This window comes from Felis catus, chromosome E3 (assembly GCF_018350175.1).
Source record: "Felis catus isolate Fca126 chromosome E3, F.catus_Fca126_mat1.0, whole genome shotgun sequence".
Classification (NCBI taxonomy): domain Eukaryota; kingdom Metazoa; phylum Chordata; class Mammalia; order Carnivora; family Felidae; genus Felis; species Felis catus.
The window spans coordinates 4,346,538-4,367,287 of NC_058383.1; the positions used below are offsets into that span (position 1 = coordinate 4,346,538).

Consider the following 20,750-nt stretch of genomic DNA (forward strand, 5'->3'; position numbering starts at 1 on the left):
GTCACCTGGCCTCGGATTCCAGGTGGCCGGATCCTCAGGAAGCCACTGGGGGTGGTGAGGGCCCACAGGGATGGTGGGTGCCAGCCAGTCAGCACTGTTAGGGACACAGAGCCCAGAGAGCCCCAGAGGTCTGTGGGCAACCACGGCCAGCAGGAAGGAAGGGAGGAGAGTGCAAGGTTAAGAAAGTACATCCAGGAAAGGAGAGGGAAGAGAAAAGAGAAAGCAAAAGCCTGCATTTCCTCTCACTACTTTTGACCATCTGTACATGGGCACTGCACCCGGCTCTCTGGTGAAAGTCTCCCAGGACCCTGAGGGGGAACGGAGACCCCCTCAAAGCCAGCACGGTTAAATGACGAGGCCACGGTGACCCAGCTAAGAAAGGCAGGGTCTGGGGGAGTGTGAGCAAGAGAGATTGACGGACGTGTGGCCAGGGGACAACAGGGCCCTTGCTAGGAGGTGTGCTGCAGCTCTAGGGAAGGGGAGGCCGAGGGAGTGGGGAAGGAGGGGTAGGGGACTGAGAGCAGTAAATGACAGCTGGCCGGGGCTGGTCTGAAGGCCGGACTGGCTGCAAGAGACGCCTCTCGGGTGCCCTCTAGTGGGGACATTCTCCTCCCTGGCGAGGCGGATCTGTGTGTCCGCATTCCATGCTTCAGGGAGTGACCGCCTTCTCCCCGTGTTACCCAGCCCATCATAGACACCCCCATCCAGAGCACCTCTTTTCTCAACGCTCCCTCACCTCCTCAGGCTCCGCCTCCCTCCAGGCCTTGCTGGACAAGAGGCCGTGGGAAAGCATCAGATGGCAAGAGGACCCAGCCATCACCCACCCACCCACCAAAAAGTCTGGCTGCAGCCTCCCAGCAGCCCTCCCAGGGGAGACATCTCTCTCTCCTCCTTTTTTAGACAAAGGGAAGAAAACCCTGAGGTCTAGAGGGTGCACAGGCACCCCCTGTCTCATGCACATGGTCTCATGCACTGAGTCTGGACATCTGGGACCTGTGCCCCCCCCCTTCCCCCACCTGTGGGCAGAAGAAGCCCCTCCTCTGGTATCTGGGGACTCTAACCTTCCTGGCAGACTCTGTAACACCCTCGGCTGAAGGGACCCTCTCCAAGGCTCCACATCCCCAACCCCCTCTGCAGCCTTCTGCCTTAGAATGAGGGTCAGATTCCAACATGTCCCAGGTGCTTAGAAGTCAAGGTTGACCCTGGAGAAAATATACTCCAAATGAATGACGAATGCTGCTAATTTCCAACAATAGGAACCTAGGGCTCGGAGTGGAGATGTTAGGCCCTCACAGCGGACTGTGACACTGCATTGGGCCAGATTTATGGGTTTGAGCGGCGCCCTAGAGAGTCAGAATATAAGGTGGAAAGGCCCCTGACAGTTTGCTAGGTCTGTAGACTGAAGTTTCAACCGACCCATCAGTGGTCTGCATTCAGTGAGGCAGACTTTTGAGAACTTTCCCAGTGGGGTGGAAGTGGAAAGTCCAAAGACAGTGACTTATCATGTGCTACCCACACGCCTTTAGAAATACGTCGGTAGGGGCACCTGGGTGGCTCAGTGGGTTAAGCAGCCGACCTCGGCTCAGGTCATGATCCCACAGTTCCTGGGTTCTAGCCCCGCATCACGCTCTGTGCTGACAGCTCAGAGCCTGGAGCCCACTTTCAATTCTGTGTCTCCCTCTCTGCCCCTCCCAAGCTCGCGCTCTGTCTCTGTCTCTCAAAAATGAATAAACGTTAAAAAAAATATTTTTTAAAGAAATGTATTGGCGAAGCAGCGGCTTCATCCCTGTGTGGCTACCTTCTGTGGGCTGGCATCAGCCACTGATGTTCCACTGGGCTGGGCTCCTGATCTCAGGGGGCCGGCTGGGGCGCCCCGACTGGCAGAGGCGGAGTGGGAACTCTTAAGCCTTACAGACCAGGTGGGTGGATCACACAGAGATTGAGTGGTTTCTACGAAGTACTGATCTGCAGTTTTGATGGAGGCTAACTGATCCTGACGTTCTTGGGAATGAAGGAGCTGGGTGCCACTGAAGTGCCACTTGAGGGGGACCTGGGTGGCTCTGTCGCTCAAGCGTCTGACTCTTAATTTTTTTTTTTCAACGTTTATTTATTTTTGGGACAGAGAGAGACAGAGCATGAATGGGCGAGGGGCAGAGAGAGAGGGAGACACAGAATAGGAAACAGGCTCCAGGCTCTGAGCCATCAGCCCAGAGCCCGACGCGGGGCTCGAACTCACAGACCGCGAGATCGTGACCTGGCTGAAGTCGGACGCTCAACCGACTGCACCACCCAGGCGCCCCTCAAGCGTCTGACTCTTGATCTTGGTTCAGGTCATGATCTCACGGTTCGTGAGTTCAAGCCCCATGTGGGGCTCCAGGCTGACCGCACCAGCATGGAGTCTGCTTGGGATTCTCTCTTTCTCTCTCTCTCTGCACCCCGCCCCCTGCTCGCTCGCTCTCTCGCTCTCGCTCTCTCTCTCAATAAATAAATAAATAAATAAATAAATAAATAAATAAATAAATGTCACTTGACCGATATAGTGGGGAAACTTGAGGTCTGGTGGACAGAAACCTGACTGGAGTCCCCATAGTCTAGAGTTTCTAGGCTTGAGATATGTTATTTGATGCATTAATAAAGGAATGCATGTATTGGTTACTGTATGACACATTTGTTCTTTCAGCTTGTTGACAACTGTAATTAAATTACAAAGTTTCCTTCGGAATGCAAGCTGGTGCAGCCACTCTGGAAAACAGTATGGCGGGTCCTCAAAAAACTAAGAATAGAACTACCCTACGACCTAGCAGTGGCACTGCTAGGCATTTATCCATGGGATACAGGTGTGCTGTTTCGAAGGGACACATGCACCCCCATGTTTATGGCAGCACTATCGACAATAGCCAAAGGATGGAAAGAGCCCAAATGTCCATCGATGGGTGAACGGATAAAGATGTAGTCTATATATACAATGGAGTATTACTCGGCCATCAAAAAGAATGAAATCCTGCCATCTGCGACTATGTGGATGGAACTGGAGGGTATTCTGCTAAGTGAAATCAGTCAGAGAAAGACAAATATCCTATGACTTCACTCATGAGGACTTTAAGAGACGAAACAGATAAGGGAAGGGAAACAAAAATAATATCAAAACAGGGAGGGGGACAAAACAAGAGACTCATAAATATGGAGAACAAACTGAGGGTTACAGGAGGGGTTGTGGGAGGGGGGATGGGCTAAATGGGGAAGGGGCACGAAGGAATCTACTCCTGAAATCATTGTTGCACTAGATGCTAATTTGGATGTAAATTTAAAAAAATAAAAAATATATATAAATCGCCTCAAAGAGAAAAAAAAATCACAAAGTTTCCTTTGTAATTCTATGCATTTTACTTTGGGCACTGAAAAGTATTCTGCCCAAATGTCTATCTGTGATGAATGGATAAACAACAGTACAAGCAATGAAAGACAATTCCCTTTTTATCTATTTATTTTTAAAGATTTTATTTTGAAGGTCATCTCTACACCCAGTGTAGGGCTAGAACCCGTAACCCCAAGAACAAGAGTCGCTTGCTCCACTGCCTGAACCAGCCGGGCGCCCCTATAGTTCCAGTTTTAAAAGGACGAGAAGGAAACTTTCACTCTGCTACAACATGCATGAACCTTGAGCACATTACGCTGAGTGACTCAGCCAGACACCGAAAAACAAATACTGTATGACTGCAGTTATACGAGCTATCTAAAGGAGTCATACTCAGAAACAGAAAGCACAAAGGTGGTTACCAGGGGCATTGGGGGGGAAAGGGAATTTAACGCGTGTAGGGTTTCCGATTTGCAAGAGGCGAACGTTCTGGGGTGCTGTTTCACAACGGAATTAATGTACTTACTACTAAACTCTAAAGTTAAAATTGTTTGCGATGGGGAAGTTATGTTACTTCGCCACAAGTTTTAAAATGCAGGATGCAGTAAAAACACAAGTTAAAGGCTTAAACGTTTTGTAAAAAGCGTATTTCTGAGAAGACCGTGTGTATCCTTAGGTGCCACAGGCGACCGCAAGGTTCCCGGCACGGGAAAGGTTAAGAGCCCTGACGCCTCCTACTGGCCGAACCTGGCAGGAATTCCGGGGGCGACAAGGATTCTGGGAATTGTAGTTTTCAGAGCCCCAGCCAGAGCCTCGCTGTGAAAGGTGGGCTTGGAGCCGGGAGACCATAGCTCCAAGATGGGCACCTGGGCTGGCGGGGAATTCGTGGGGTGCGCGCTCAGCGCGCGCCTGTGCTCCCGCTGCGCACCTGCAGCCTCGCGCTGAGGCACACACGGTCACGCAGACCGGGCGCGCGCACCTGTCACTTGCACCACGCAGCACGTGGCGCTCCCGGTTTGCAGTCTGCATCTTTTCCAATCTAACTGGCCACCCAAGCATCTGCGGGTCACGGTGGCAGGTGCCCCCTTGCTCCCATCTGACACATCGCCACTGGAGCAGAGGCCTTGGCAGTGACCGTGGGAAGTATGTACAGGCTACAGGTGCGCAGGGAGGGGTGTGCCAGTGAGAGGACACAAGCCAGTGCAAAGGCCCTGAGGTAGCGGCTTGCACGGCCACCAGGGTGGCTGGGGGAGAACGGCAGGGGATGAGGTGGGGTTGCCTTCGCTAGACACGAAGAGCCGTTTAGACAGGACAGTAGTCGGGTCTCCCAGGTGAGCGCTGGGCCGCTGCCTAGGGAATCGAATGGCACTGTTCCCCCTGGGGCTGCAGAGGCAGCCTCGGAAGTGACTCAGCGGAATTCCCGCGAGCTGGGGGGAGGGTGGGAGGGATGCTCCAAAGGGGCTGGGGAGGGGGCGTTGCCCTCGCAGAGGCCCCACCCCCAAACTCTCTAGGCCCTGGAAGCCCACGGTCTCAGTTCTCCACCCACCCGCGGCCCAGCCGGTTAGCGGTGGGGAATACAGCCTGAGGACTGAGGGAAGAAATAGGGAGCTGGAAACCTGATCTGGGGAGGGGGGGGGAGGCAATCAGGGAGGGGGGTGCGAGACTCTTTCCCACCCTCCTGGAACCTCCATCCCAGAGCCTGGCCTCGGCTGTCGGTAGGGCAGACTGGAAGGAAATGGCGTGGGGTGGCAGCTGGCTCTATTTCCAATCCCGGGTGGCCTTTGGAAGGGGGCTGGGCGAACAGAGTCGGCTGGGTCTGGATTCCCTGCTCAGGCTCTCTCGGAGACGAACTCTTCCTCTGCATAAAGGGAATTGTTCAATAAATAGGCCTTCAAGGATGATCATAAATTACCTGGTGGCACACTGGGCCTGTGTGTGTGTGTGTGTGTGTGTGTGTGTGTGTGTGTGTGTGTGTGTGTATGCACGCGTGCAACGCCCACACCCACCTAGGCTGGGGCAGGCTTGAGTGGATTAAGACGGCGGCACCAATATTCCAAGAACTGAGCCTCAGTTTTCCAATGAATAAAATGGGTATAAGGACCCCCAAAACGAGGCTTGCTGGAGTTAGAGGCAAGCGACGCGACGTCGACCTAATTCACCTAATTACGGGCAAGACCACGCTCTGGCACTTGTACCCAGGGACGGCTGGACTGAGAAGGCGAACAAATAAATGTTCTGCACGGCTCGGCTCCAAAGCTCCAATGCGCGCCCTTAGGGAAGCTGTCCACGACTACGAAGACAAAAGATACAGCCTGCTTCCTCCTAGGCGCGAGAGAGGAAAGGACCCCACCCAAGACTGCCGCCCTCAGGGACCCTGCGCTATCCCCACCTCCGGATTGAGCTGCGGAGCTCCTGACGGCCGCCAGGTGGCGCTGCAGACGCTCCTGCTGTGCCAAGCTGGGCGGGGCTGGATTGTTCTGGAGTAGGGCCCCTCCGGAAGCCTCCCTCAGACCTATGTAGAAACCCTGTAGCCAAAAAATAAAAAGCAAAAAAAGGACTGTGTTCAAAAAATGCAAAATAAGACTCAATACAGTATTTACATATTTATGTGGTCAAATTACAACTGAATTTGCTTCATCTGTCCTAGCCTGAGGCCCTGGGGCCCCAGTGTCCCCTGTTTTGGGGGTCCAGAGCAGGGGCCTGAGGGCCTGCTCAGGGTTACAGGAAAGAGGACTAGATGGGGTGGTTCTCAGAGCAAGGAGGCTTAAGCCAGTCTTTAAAAGTGGGTAGAATTATTGTTGCACTATATGCTAACTAACTTGAATGTAGGTTAAAATAATAAATTAAATTAAAAAAAATTATGCATGCAAAAAACAAAAAGGCATATCTTAGAATGACCTTATAATCCAGAAATTCTACTTAGTTTTACATCCAAGATAAATAAACATATGTGTATACATAAAAAAACAAAAAATAAAAATGGGTAGAATTTGGGGGGCCTGGGTGGCTCAGTCTCTTAAGCGTCTGACTTCAGCTCAGGTCATGACCTCAAGGTCTGTGAGTTCCAGCCCCACATCGAGTTCCCTGCTATCAGCACAGAGCGGGCTTCAGCTTCTGTCTCCCTCTGCCCCCCCCCCAAATAAATAAAACATTAAAAAATATATATATACACACATATACATGTGGGTAGAAGTTGGGGGGGAGAGGGACCGGACTGCAGGCTGGGAGGTGGACCTGGTCCCAACAAGTACAGAGCCCATCACCCAAGTAGGTGAGAGGGTGGATTCTGGAAAGCGTGTGGGCGAGCGATGCCCTTGCAAATCCGGGAACTCGGCCTGAACCTGCCTGCTAATGGTGGCTGGACATCCCCTAGCAGATGAGGTCAGCGAGCTGTGTCTGCTGGGAACTGGAACAGGAGTGACCTCCAAGCTCCATGGGTCAGAGTGGGCTGGGGGGGTACCTGGCCTGGGAGCAGTGATGGGGAGGGGTTGAGTATCCAGGGAGACCCAGGTCTTGACCCCCTTCCCGCCCAGCCCTGATCAAGGTGGGGGAGGAAGATAGGTGCCAGGAGATAGGTGTCCAAGTATAATTTCCAAAAAGCTAAATAGGGGCGCCTGGGTGGCGCAGTCGGTTAAGCGTCCGACTTCAGCCAGGTCACGATCTCGCGGTCCATGAGTTCAAGCCCCGCGTCGGGCTCTGGGCTGATGGCTCAGAGCCTGGAGCCTGTTTCCCATTCTGTGTCTCCCTCTCTCTCTGCCCCTCCCCCGTTCATGCTCTGTCTCTCTCTGTCCCAAAAATAAATAAACGTTGAAAAAAAAATTAAAAAAAAAAAACAACGCTAAATAGAGCTGGGGCGCAGGGCTGGGTCAGTCAGCGGAGCACACCTTTATCTCCGGGTCGTGCTTCCAGCCCCACATTCCAGCCCCACATTCGGGGTGGAAGATTACATTAAAAAAATCTTTTTTTTTTTAAATTTTTTTTTTAACGTTTATTTATTTTTGAGACAGAGAGAGACAGAGCATGAACGGGGGAGGGGCAGAGAGAGAGGGAGACACAGAATCCAAAGCAGGCTCTGGGCTCTGAGTTGACAGACTGACAACAGTGAGCCCGATGTGGGGCTCGAACCCACAAACTGAGATTATGACCTGAGCCAAAGTCGGATGCTCAAGCGACTGAGCCACCCAGGCGCCCCTGGAGAGGGAGAGAATGTTAAGCAGGCTCCATGCTCCGCACAGGGCCCCACATGAAGCTTGCTCCCATGACCCTAGGATCCTGACCTGAGCCCAAACCTAGAGTCAGATGCTCAACCGGCTGAGCCACCTTATAAAATCCATTTTAAAATGTTGGGATAAGATTCCCAAATTCAATAAAAAACAAAACCTGACTAATGTCCTTTGGGGCAACGAAGGGTAACCCTTGAACGGCAAATAGCATACAATTTCACTTACAGGTGGAATCTAGAAAACGAATAGATGAACAAACGAGAAAACAGAGACTCTTAAATACACAGAACAAACTCGTGTTTACCAGAGGGGAGGTAGGCGGAAGGATGGGTAAAAGGGGATGAAGGGGATGAAGAGATACAAGTTTCCAGGTATAAAATAAATGAGTCACAGAGATGAAAAGTACAGCATAGGGAGTTTAGTGGGTACTATTGTAACAACATTGTATGGTGACTATGCTTAGTCATGGGGAGGATGTTAGCCGTATTTCAATAACAAGTACAATTTTCAAATTATTTTTGAGAGAGAGAAAGAAAGAGAACAAGTAGGGGAGAGGCAGAGAGAGGGGGACAGAGGATCCGAAGCAGGCTCTGTGCTGACAGCAGAGAGCCCGATGCAGGGCTCGAACTCCAAAACCATGAGATCGGGACCTGAGCTGAGTCAAACACTTAACCAACTGAGTCACCCAGGTGCCTGAATAATAAGTAAATGAATAAGTAAGTAAATAAATAAATAAATTCTTTCTTCCTTTCAATGTCTATTTATTTTTGAGAAAGAAATAGAGTGTGAGGGAGGGAGGGGCAGAGAGAGAGGGAGACACAGAACCCGAAGGAGGCTCCAGGCTCTGAACTGTCAGCACAGAGCCCGATGCGGGGCTCGAACTCATGAACCGCGAGATCACAACCTGAGCCAAAGTCAGACACTTAACAGACTCAGCCACCCAGGTGCCCCAAAGGTACATTTTTTTTTCAACTTTTTTTTTTTAATTTTTGGGACAGAGAGAGACAGAGCATAAACGCAGGAGGGGCAGAGAGAGAGGGAGACACAGAATCGGAAACAGGCTCCAGGCTCTGAGCCATCAGCCCAGAGCCCGACACGGGGCTCGAACTCACGGACCGCGAGATCGTGACCTGGCTGAAGTCGGACGCTTAACCGACTGTGCCACCCAGGCGCCCCACATTTTTTTTTTTTAAAACCAGTAACTGTTGGTGTTATCTTTTATATCAGACACACATCCACAGGTTAACCTGTAACGTCACCAAGTCTGAGCCCTTAACAGAAAGGAAACAGCAAGGCAACAGAGGCCTCCTAGAGCGTTAAGTCTTTAGGTGCACTTGTTAGACAAGGCAGTCCTTCTCTGGGCCTTATTTCGAGGTTTTGGATGACATTTCCTGGCACAGGAGAGATGTGGGTGCCCGGCCAGACCCCGACACATGCTACAGCCACGAATACTTCCCAACCTTTCTGGCCTCCGCTTCCTTAGCCCCGGGGGGCTCGGACCCACATCTTCCAGCTCTGACAGTCTCCACCCTCCAAGACTGATCTTACCACCAAGTGTATACCCAAGGTCCCCATTTCATTTCATCCCTACCCTGCTCTGGCTCAGCCGTCCTAGGGACCTCAGGAAGGTAATGACATTGGGTTCAGAGGGACTCAGAACAGCCACAGTCCCCAGGTCTGCCCTCAGGTACTATGTGATTCCAGGAAAACTCGGCCCCTCTCCAGGCCTCTGCTTCGGGTTGGCCAAAGGGCAAGGTGGAGGGGGTCTGTGGCTGCCCCCGCCTGCTCTTCCACAGGGGCCCCCCAGATTTGAGAATCTGGGAACCCTCCTTGCCCTTGGTGCCACTGAATGCCATTCAATTCAAAAGGAATGAGCCCTGGGGAAGAGAGACCTGATAAGCTCCTAGTGGTCAGGAGCTCAGACACAAGGTCTGGTCTCTTAAGATAGTGGGAAAATCTGAGACGTTTTGTGGATTCAGCAGGAAATAGTTTAGCAGTTGATTGGCAATGTCGGCCATAAATGCAAAAATGAAAATAGGTTGTATCTTGTGTATTTACCCAACCCGGTCAAGTAAATACAGGCTCGCTCTCTCTCCAGTAGAGAGTCAGGAAAGCGCAGATTCTGGTCCCAATTTTGCTACTGCCTTGCTGAGGAAACTGAGGAAACCAGCCCCTCTGAGCCTCAGTTTCCGTAGCTATATAAAATGAGAGTTAGTATCTTCCCAGGGTTGATGTGACAATAAATACTGTCGGTGAATATCTTCATGTTGCAAGAAATGGAAAATACCAATGAATCTTGTTTGGAACAACGAACATTGGTTTCCCTAAACTGTCTAGAGATGAGACTTCAGGTATGGTATGATCAGGGTTCTGGCTCAATTTCTCTGTGACTCTGTTAGTATTGTTGTTTGTTTTTTTTTTCCCCCACAGGTCAGCTCTGTCTTCAAGGACCCGAAGCCTGCTACAGGCCCACACTGACTTGGGGTAGATTGCAATGTTCTGGGCCAGCCCGCTAAGCAACGGCCCTAAAGTTGCTCCTGATTGGGCAATTTCAGTCACGTACCCATCCCTGGAGCACTGCTTGTTGCCAGGCTCGGAAGGAGCCAGGAAGAGAAAGAGGGTCTTCCCCCAGGCTCCGGAGTTAGAGGAAGAGTGAAGAGTGGAAAGGAAACCAGTAAAAAGGAGGGAAGGGAGGGATGCTGGGAAGGAGCCCCCGGGGAGCACGGTGGATGAGGAAAGGAGGGGCTGACAAACTTCTCCAGGCAGCCCGAGGCCATTGCCTCGGGATCAGAGAGCCCGGGAGGCTGGAAAGGGCACAGCAGCTGAGGTGTGCAGGGGGGAAGGGGCCCTGGGTGAGGGTGTGGCGCGGTGTGTGTGTGTGTGTGGGGGGTCCTTTGGGGAAGGCGCCTCCAGCCGGAGATCTCAGAAACCACGCCCTGCAGGAAGCCAGTCGGGGTCCCCTCCGGGAGCCTCCCGGTCCCCCAAGCCTCCTGCTGCGCCCTCCGCGGTCTCCGCCAGCAGGAAGCAGGGGACGGGGTGGGGAGGCGGCGGCTCTCCGCAGGGGGTCGGGGAGCGCACTGGTCCCGGGACGCGGCGGCTGACGGAAGTACCGCGGGACAGGGGTTGCAGAGGGCAGAGGGACCCGGGAGACGCCCCCTTCCCAGCCGAGCCCACAGTTGGGGGCTCGCTCTTCGCGGGCGGAGCCCTTACTCACTCCGACCCCCACTGCTGGATCCAGGGCCCCTCTCTCCGCCGCGGCTCGGCGCTCCGGATCCCTCTCCCCGCCCACAGCCTCGCCATTGGCTTCCCAGGGCTGCGGCCGCCTCGGATTGGTCCAGCTCCGCGAGGCCCCGCCCCCTCGTCGGCACAAAGAGGAGGCCCACCCCGCCTCCCGGCGCTCAGATCCAGCGGAATCTGGGGGCCCGCGTGCCCTGGTTGCGAGCCCCGCCCGGACCCCGCGGCGCGGCTGAATCGTGGCCCCCCCAGCGTGGGGGTTGTGAGCCCCAAAGGGACGGGCTTAGGCCTGCGGTCCCCGCCGGAGTCTCCACACCTACACCCCGCCCCCGGGGCTCTATGACCTTATCGGAACTGACCCCCAAGTCCCCCTTACTTCATTTTCCCCTCCCTGCCTGTAGTGCTGTGGGTGTGGGTGGGTGGACTCATCGGATTATTAGTGCCTTGATTATAAGCTCTTACAGGTGAGAAAACTGAGGCTCAGTGAGGGTAGGTAATCTGCCCCCAAGTCACACAGCAGTCAAGGGTACCCAATTACCAATAATGAGGAGTGGGGAAAAAAAGGAGAAGGGTGGTGTAATCTCCGTGCACCGCCCCGCTCCAGTTTCCCTCCAAACACACTTGAGACCCTCAGCTAAGCGGGCTGGAGGAGGGAATTTCAACAAAATTTGGCAGGGGCGTTTAGAGAGCCAATGTAGGCTTTGTTCCCACCTCCCCCTCTTAGGCAAGTGGGGCCTCCCTGAACTTTACTTTCCTTATCTGTGAAATGGGATGATAACCGCTGTGAAGATTAGACGAGACCTGCCTGGTGTCAGGCACACAGTAGAGGCTAAACATGCGGTGCCTTTGGAGACGCTGTGAAGGGGTCACAGTCCACAGGACATCCTTAGAGCACGGTGGACCTGCTCAGCCGGGGTCTGGAAGGCGGCATTCGCACTAGGTTTCCCAGGGGGACTGACGGGCCTGTGGGTCTTGGATTGTGGGAAGGCCCCAAGCCAGGAGATCAGGGCAGGGTGAGTGTCCAGGCTGCCCCAGCGGGGTGGGAGTGGGGGTGCCATTCAGGGTTTGCCAGACAGGGGCCGTGTGAAGGGGACGATGGGAACAGAGCCTCTCTGTGCCCAGCGAAGATGGGGCTAGGGGGTGTAGGCGGGCTCGAGGGCTCCGGGATTTCCAGAACCACCCCAAAACTTTCAAAGTGGTTGGCACTTGTGAAGCTCTGGGAGAGGGTGACCAGGTGCAGGGAACACTGGCCAGGACTCCTGGGTTCAAGCTTGACACCTGTGGCATATCGCAGGTGTGAGTCCTGAGTGGTCAGGGCTTCCCTTGTGGGAACCGGTCAGTGGCCCTGTGCTCCTGGCCACCTGCAGGGTCCGTGTTTGGTTTCATCCCCAGCCTCTTACAGCATGGACCAGCATCCTTTGTAAGGAGCAGCTGACCCCTTCACCTCTCCAGCACCTGCAGGGCTCCCCTCCGCATCACCTGCTCTCCCCCTCTGCTCTCCCAAAGACCCTCTGCAACCCAAAATGTCTTTTTTCTTTATTTATTTAGAGCGAGAACCAGTGGGGGAGAGGCTGAGGGAGGGGGGGACAGAAGATCTGCACCGGGTCCGTGTTGACAGCACAGAGCCTGGCGTGGGGCTCGAACCCACGAACCTCCAGATCATGACCTGAGCCGAAGTCGGAAGCTTAACCAGCTGAGCCACCCAGGCACCCCGCCCCAAAATGTCTTTTTAATCTCTTTTTAAATTTTGAAATAAACACACACTCAAAGTTGCAAGTACCATACAAAGTAAGGTTTTTTTCTGGAAAAAATTGGAGAGTCATTTCCCAACCTGATGCCCTTTCTCCCCTTATATTCCCTTCAAACAAGTTTGTTCTTCTTCTTTTTTTTTTTTTTTTTTTTTTTTTTTTCCTTAGAAAGAGTGAGCAGGAGCCGGGGAGAGGGGCAGAGGGAAAGAGATAGAATCTTAATCAGGCTCCACACTCAGCACCGAGCCTGACGAGGGACTCGATCTCATGACCCTGGGATCATCACCTGAGCTGAAATCAATGGTCAGATGCTCAACCGATTGAGCCACCCAGGCGCCCCAAGTTTGTTCTGTATACATAGCCACGTTAAGGTTGCCAAAATAGGAATACGTTACTACGCAATGAAACACGACCTCCAGCTGATGTTCAGACCCCATGAGTTTCACTAGTTGTCCCCAAAATGTCCTTTATAGCAAAAAATCCAAGCCGGGTGTTGTGGTTAGGTGGATCCCGTCTTCCACCCATCTTTGGCTTTCCCGACCTCGACATTTTAAAAGGTTACAGAGCAGTTACAGGCCAGGAGTGGTTTGGACTTACCTGACCTCATGATTTCTTTCCGATTTTGCTTTGTGGCAGTAATATCACAGAGCTGATGCTGTGTTCTCGGTTCGCCCCGTTCCTGGTACTGCTTCCTGTAATGATTTGGTGAAGGGCGTGTCTGCCCAGGTTTTCTCCATGGAAAGCGTCTCTCTTTTTTTTCTTGGTCAATCATCAATCTTTTGCAGATGTGCTATTTTGTAAAATACTGCCTTCCTTATCAGAGTTGACTTCCAATTACTTCGTGTATTTATATCTCTACAGAATCACATTTTTGCATCTATTTGACTCAATGGGTTGTAATCTGATACTATAATTTTTTTTTTCTTTTTGGATGCTAAAATTGTCTCCCACTTGGCCTGTGGGAATCCCTCCTATATGGCTCCTGTGTCCTTTGGACATCATGTCATACTTTTTTTTTTTTTAATAGCTTTATTGAGGTCTGATTGACATACACTCAATTGCACATTTTTAAAAAATTTTTTTTAATGTTTATTTATTTTTGAGCAGAGAGAGACAGAGCATGAATGGGTGAGGCTCAGAGAGAGAGGGAACACAGAATCTGAAGCAGGCTCCAGGCTCTGAGCGGTCAGCACAGAGCCCGACGTGGGGCTCGAACCCACAGACCACGAGATCATGACCTGAGCCGCAGTCGGATGCTTAACTGACTGAGCCACCCAGGCGCCCCTCAATTGCACATTTTTGAGGTGTAGGATTTGATAAGTTTTGACATGCGTACACCGATGAAGCCATCAACACAATTAGGGTAATGAATGTATTCATCACTCTCCTTTGTGCCTTTGTAATCCCGTGCCTCCCACCCCACCCATGTCCTCAGGCGACAGCTGACCTTTCTGTCCTAAGATTAGATAACCATTTTCTAGAATTTTATATATGTGAAACCACGCACCCTTTTTGTAAAAGCTTATTTATTTCTTTTGACAGAGAGAGACACTGGGAAGGGACAGAGAATGAGAGGGAGAGAGAGAATCCCAAGCAGGCTCTGCGCTGTCAGCCCACAGTCTGACGTGGGGTTCGAACGCACGAACTGTGAGATCATGATCTGAACCGAAATCAAGAGTCAGACGCTTAACGGACTGAGCCACCAGGTGCCCCTGCTACATCCTTTTTTTTTTTTTCATGATTGAGAGAAATTCACAATGCATAAAATTAACCGAAGTGAACAAGTCATTGGTATTTAGTGTATTCACAGTGTTGTGCCACGACCATCTCTAACTAGGTCCAGAACATTTTTATCACCCCCAAAGGGAACCCCCATACCTGTTAGGCAGTCACTGCCCATTCCCACTAACCCTCTGTCCCTGGTAACCACCCATCAGCTTTCTGTCTCTCTGGTTTGACTTATTCTGGGTATTTCACACAGATGGAATCCTACAATACATGGCCTTTTGTGCCCGCTTTCTTTTTTTTTTTTAATTTTTTTTTTAACGTTTTTATTTATTTTTGAGACAGAGAGAGACAGAGCATGAACGGGGGAGGGGCAGAGAGAGAGGGAGACACAGAATCAGAAGCAGGCTCCAGGCTCTGAGCCATCAGCCCAGAGCCCGACGCAGGGCTCGAACTCACGGACCGGGAGATAGCGACCTGAGCTGAAGTCAGACGCTTAACCGACTGAGCCACGCCCAGGCTCCCCTGTGCCCGCTTCTTTCAATGAACACCCTGTTGCCAAGGTCCATTCGGATTGTAGCGCGGATCAGTTTTTCATGCCTCTTTACGGCTGAATACTATTCCATTGAATGCGTGCAACGCATTTTGTTTATTCTTTTAGCCCGTGACAATACATTTGGATTGTCTCCACCTCCCGGCTATTGTGAATATCAGCGCTGCTATGACCCTCTGTGTACAAGTCGTGTTTGAACACCTGATTTCAATTCTTCCGGGCATATACCGAGGAACGACGTTGCGGGGTCACATGGGCATTCTATATTTAACTTGTGTACCCGCCAAACTTTCCGGCGGGCTCTGCACCATTTTATATTCTCAGCGGCAGCATAGGGGGGTTGCAGTTTCCCCGTGTCTTCAGCAACACTTATTTTCCTCTTAATTTTTTTTATTGTGGTCACTCTAGTGGGTACGAGGTGGTGTCTCCCTGTGGTTTTGACCTGCATTTCCCGGGTGGCTAATGCCATGGAGCATCTCTCCACGTGCTTGCTTTCCATGTGCTTGCTGATCCTCGGAGAATCCTGGATCCCTCTGACAGGTCCTCCCTGTTCTCTGCACCAGCCCTGATCAGACCACACCGGGGGCCCCGTCCCTCCTTTTTGTGGAGCCTAGGGGTGAAGGCACGAGGTATGGCTGCTCCCAGGCCCTCTTGAGGGGATAAGCTGGGAAATGTGTGCGTGTTCACACGCAGGGCGCGTTCACACACGTGTATGATTCCCGTATCTATTGATTTGTATTGAAACTCCTGAGTTCACACTGATGCATCTCGGGGTTCACTCTAGTTTCCTCCCTTTCTGTATTTGTAGCTGCCTTCTCTACCAGTGAGAATCTGGCTGCCGTGATCCTAATGTTCCCAATCCTGCTGTACCCGAGTGTGCCCCCAAACGCACCCCACCTCTCATGGCCACTGTCGCCCCATCGTCCTGCAGACACCCTCCTCTCCTGCTCGGTCACGCTGTTTCCACTGCCTCCTTACCCCGCATGGGCTTGGACACCCTTCGCCTCTCCTGCCTGGAGATGCTCCCCCCTCCACTGAGCTCTTTCCCCCCCACTCTGATCCCCGGAGACGGCCACCCCCCTCCTGGACACCTTCCACGGAAGCCCTCGCCACCTGCTGGCCTCTGGGCCCTGACCTCTGCACAGAGCCGCAGTGTGCCCCGCCCCCAAGTGTGAAGGCCCATTTTGCTCTGCCCCAGCTAATGGGTTTAGGACTCCGTTGTTCCAGAAGGGAAAGGAAAGGAGAAGGGGCAAAGAGAAGAGGGAGAGGTCCCCTCTGTTTCTTGCTTTATCCTGAGAACTCATGGCAGGTGTGCCGTTTATAACCAAAGCGACAAGATGCGACTAGATATTGTACCCCCCTCCCAGCACACCTGCGAGTAGAGTTGATGGGGAGGGGGCTGCAGTTCCAAGGCCAGGGCTTGGGCCTCTGCTGGGGAGGGCTGGAAAGGACCGCCTGGGGACGCAGGCACCCTGGGGGAGGGCTGGGCACGGCAGGCGGCCTCCTATCCTCTTAGCTTCCTCCCCAGACAATGGGCCGCCTTCTGCGGCCTGAGATAAGAGACACGTCCAGGAATCACAGAATCACAGCCTCCTGTCTGCCGCCCAGGAGAGGACTGCTTCCCTGGGGACCGGTCCCCTCATGTAGCAGAGGCCACCCGTCTGGTCCCCATCACCCTGCGCCTTTGAGAAAGGGAGGTGTGAGGCCCTACCCTTTCTCCAGGACTCAGCTGCTCGAGGAGAATATTTTCTTTTCGTTAAAAAAAATTTTTTTTTTTAACGTTGATTCATTTTTGAGAGACAGAGCACGAGGGGGGGGGAGGGGCCGAAAGAGAGGGAGACACAGAATCGGAAGCGGGTTCCAGGCTCTGAGCTGTCAGCACAGGGCCCGACGACGCGGGGCTCGAACTCGTGAAGTGTGTGATCATGACCTGAGCTGAAGTCAGATGCTCAACCAACCGAGCCACCCAGGCGCCCCGATTATGTTAACTTTTTAAATGTGGTTCTAGAACTTTCCAGGTTACCTTTGTGGCTGGCATAGAACGTCTCCAGTCCCGGGAGCCCCCGGAGCCCCACCCAGTCAGCACCTCCCCCGGAGGCCGCTCTCTGCTGTCACCCTACGCTTGCTTTGACTGCTCTTGAACTTCAGGTAAATGGGGTCACACAGCAAGGGCTCGTTCCTGTCTGCGAGGGTCAGCCGTGGCATTCATGTCCTGGCACATTCACGGGAATTTACTAATCCAGGCCCTGGATGGGACAAGGGGACCCAGCGAGCAACCACTCCACTGGGTCCTTGCCTTGAGGAGCTCGCAAACGGCGTCCCCTCCTGGGGACAGGGGACGTCTCCTCCCTCACCTCAGCCACCATTTTCCTGAGGGCGATAACTGGAGCCTGTCACACTCCTGCTCCAGCCTTGCATGGCCCCGGTGCTCTCGGGATAAAGCCCAGAGCACAGGTCTGCAGCTCTGGCCTCTGCCACACCGTCTCCCTTCCTCTGCACCCAGATCTGACTCCAGCCGGCCCCTCAACTCCTGCTCCCCTGCGGGCTCCAGTGGACACGTCCCCGGAACTGTTCTATGCCAACGACCCCGTGGGGGAGGCAGCACTGCGCCCATTTCCTGCCCCCCGGGCCCCCTCGGAGGCTGCTTCCTCGTCTGTATGCTGACCTCTGTTTCTTTGAGCCTCTCTGTTCCATTGCAGCGAACCTCGATGGGAACCAATCACGCGCTGATCACTAACCGAATTTCCCTCCTTTATGCAAAGTGAGGAGCAAACGCCACTAGGGCCATGGCTTTGTCACCAGCAGTGTCACTGATGCCTTCAGACTATATTACATTTATTGCAGGAATTTCACAATATCATTTAGACTCATCTCATGGTAGTTCTTTTTAAAAAAAACTTTTTTTTTCAATGTTTCTTTATTTTTGAGAGATAGAGCACAAGCAGGGGGCAGAGAGAGGGGGAGACACAGAATCCGAAGCGGGCTCCAGGCTCCGAGCCCGACGCGGGGCTAGAACTCACGGACTGTGAAGTCATGACCTGAGCTGAAGTCGGACGCTTAACCGACTGGGCCACCCAGGCGCCCCAAACGATGGTAGCTCTTAAATCCACCACTAGATGTTATTATTTAGTGTATTAATAAGGAACACATATATTAGCATATTACATGTAAACAGTATGTTGAGAACTTCAATGTAACTGATTTCCTTTGTAATCTTATGTATTTTATGTATATAATCTTATGGCTTATGTGTTTAAAAACATGATACTGAGAAAGGGTTCGTAAGTTGTCACAAGTCTAGTTTGGATACTGTTGGGAAGATGTGACGTCTGGAGCCCTGGCAGCCATCTTTTGACCCTGAGGGGCTCAGCCTGAGGGCAAAGCTGACTCAGTAAGAATGGCAGAATGAGGAGTGGGGGAAGTTCCAGGGTCCTTTCCCAGCTATTAGCAGAAATAACCCTGGAAACTCCCCTCTTCAGGACTTCTTCTTTCTTGCTATTTATTAATGACTTTGTTGTTGGGCCAGCTGAGACACAGTTTTCTTTCTTTTACTTTGTTGGTACCATGCCTGAAACAGGTTGTTTCCAAAGAGGTCCAGGAATGGCCTAGGGAGAGGTGGGTGAGGACAGAATCCTGTTGGCCTGTTCAGAGCCTTTACATGAATTAGAAAAAGGTACTCCTGGGGCGCCTGGGTGGCTCAGTCGGTTGAGTGTCTGACTTCCGTTCAGGTCATGATCTCGCAGTTCGTGAGTTTGAGCCCCGCATCGGGCTCTGTGCTGACAGCTCAGAGCCTGGAGCCTGCTTCAGATTCTTTGCCTCCCTCTCTCTGCCCTTTCCCTGCTCATGCTGTCTCTCTCTGTCTCTCAAAAATGAATAAACGTTAAAAAAGAAATTAAAAAGAAAAGAAAAGAAAAGAAAAGAAAAGAAAAGAAAGAAAAAAAGGTATTCCTCTGGGTGGATGAAAGTTACCCTGTCTGGGGGCTGTGACTTCAGGCAAAAATCAAAGTCCTTTTTCTTCCAGGCTAACAGCCCCCAGGTGAGCATGCAGGGCTTGTGTGGGAGGAGCCCGAGTTGGCTCTCACCCCATGCAGCCTTTGTGTAGGGTACAACCTGTGCAACTGTACACGGATGGCCTGGAAGATGACCGCCAGGCTGAAGAGAGTGTGGGTTTTTTGAAGGGACATGTGGCACATGTGGCCGCGTGGCAAGGGTGGGGCCTGCAAACGTCAGTTCTCAAACACAGGCCCTCCGGCCGCACTTGAGGGAGACCCACAAACGGCCGGCACCCATGGTCTGCAACTCCTGTTCCCAGCCCCGTGAGGACCTCACTTTGTCTGCCAGGGACCACCCTGCAGGTGTACCTCTTGTCCATGCCCCAAGGCTGCCCTCGTCCCCATCCGAGGACCCCCACTGATGCCCGGACCCTTGGGAAGTGACATGCACTGGGGGGACGTAGGGGTGCCGTCAGCTCAGGACTCCTGAGCCAGGCAGGTGGTGAAAGACTCCCCCTCCCCCACACGAGCATTTCAGATATCCCGGGCTGCTGTGCCCAGCCAGCTGGCACATCCCGAAATGCCAAGCTGTCCCTGGGAAGCAGCCAGAGTGCCGGGCTGGGGGTCACGTGCTCACTTCTGGAAGTGCGGGGTCTGCAGTCTGGAGGGTCCGCGGGTCAGGGAAGATTGAGCCCAGAGAGGCCTGGGCGGCAGGGAAGGTGAGGGAGGGTCTGGCCTCCCGGCCTGGCTGCCCCTTCCTGCCCCTCTCTGCTGCTGTCTTGCCCGGGGCTGCCCGGCTTCTGGGTGGGCCTGGAAGACGCATCCACGGGGCTTCCTGCAGCCCTGCTCTCAGCTGGGGGGACGTGGGGGCTGCAGCCGGGGCACGAGGCAGACGCAGATCTGCCCAGTGGTGCGGCAGGAGGGACGGAAAGTCGCCAGCGGTTTCCGGGGGACCCCACACCTGTTGGCCATCTGTCAACTCCTCGGCTGTCTCTCCAGTTCCCAGATCCGGCTCCGGCCTCCTGGGGGTGCCCACGCTGTGGCGGGGGCCCCAGGGATGCCCAGACCTGCGCTGCCCAACACGGTCACACGTGGCTTTTTGCATTTAATTTCAGGGGTGCTCGCTCGGTTGCGCACAAGACTTCAGCTCACGTCATGATCTTTGAGCCCCGTGTTGGGCTTTTCAAGGGCAGAGCTCATTTCCGATCCTCTGTCCCCGTCGCTTTCTGCACCCTCCCCAACTCATTCTCTCTCTCTCTCTCTCAAAATTAAACGCTAAAAAAATTTATATTGGGGCACCTGGGTGGCTCCGTCGGTCAAGCATCTGACTTCGGCTCAGGTCATGATCTCTCAGTTTGTGAGTTCGGGGTCAGGTTCTGCGCTGACAGCTCGGGGCCTGGAGCCTGCTCCGGATTCTGTGTCTCCCTCTCTCTCTGCCCCTCCCCCGCTTGCACTCTGTCTCTCTCCCTCAAAATAAATAAACGTTAAAAATTTGAAAAAAAGTTTTAAGTTAATTTCAGTGAAGTAAAATGAAACGTTCCGTTCCTCAGTCACACAGCCACACTGCAAATGTTCAACAGCCACATCTGTGACTGGCGGCTCCCATGCCGGACAGAGCAGATTCTAGAACATTTCCATCATTGCGGAAAGTGCTATTGCTTGGTGCTGAGCCAGATGCCTGTCTTGACCCCAGGGACACCTAGACTTGGGAGGAAAGTGCCACAACCCCCTGGGGCTGGTCAGGGAAGGAGCCAGGTGGCTCCCCAGACAGGGCAGGGAATGTTTAAATGGGGTCTTTTTTTTTTTTTAATAACGTTTAAATTTTTTTTAAAAACGTTTACTCATTTTTGAGAGAGAGAGAGAGAGAGAGAGAAAGAGACAGAGCACGAGCGGAGGAGGGGCAGAGAGAGGGAGACAGAA

At 52.9% G+C, this 20,750-nt stretch overlaps 1 long non-coding RNA gene across 1 annotated transcript; it reads right to left on the reverse strand.

Moving 5' to 3' along the window:
* Positions 1–3,469: 3,469 nt before the first annotated feature.
* Positions 3,470–11,048, reverse strand: LOC109495036. The gene is made up of 3 exons (XR_002738919.2): positions 10,793–11,048; positions 5,745–5,880; positions 3,470–5,213 (listed from the first exon to the last, which is right to left on the reverse strand). It is a non-coding gene; the product is annotated as an uncharacterized LOC109495036 (long non-coding RNA).
* Positions 11,049–20,750: the final 9,702 nt, after the last annotated feature.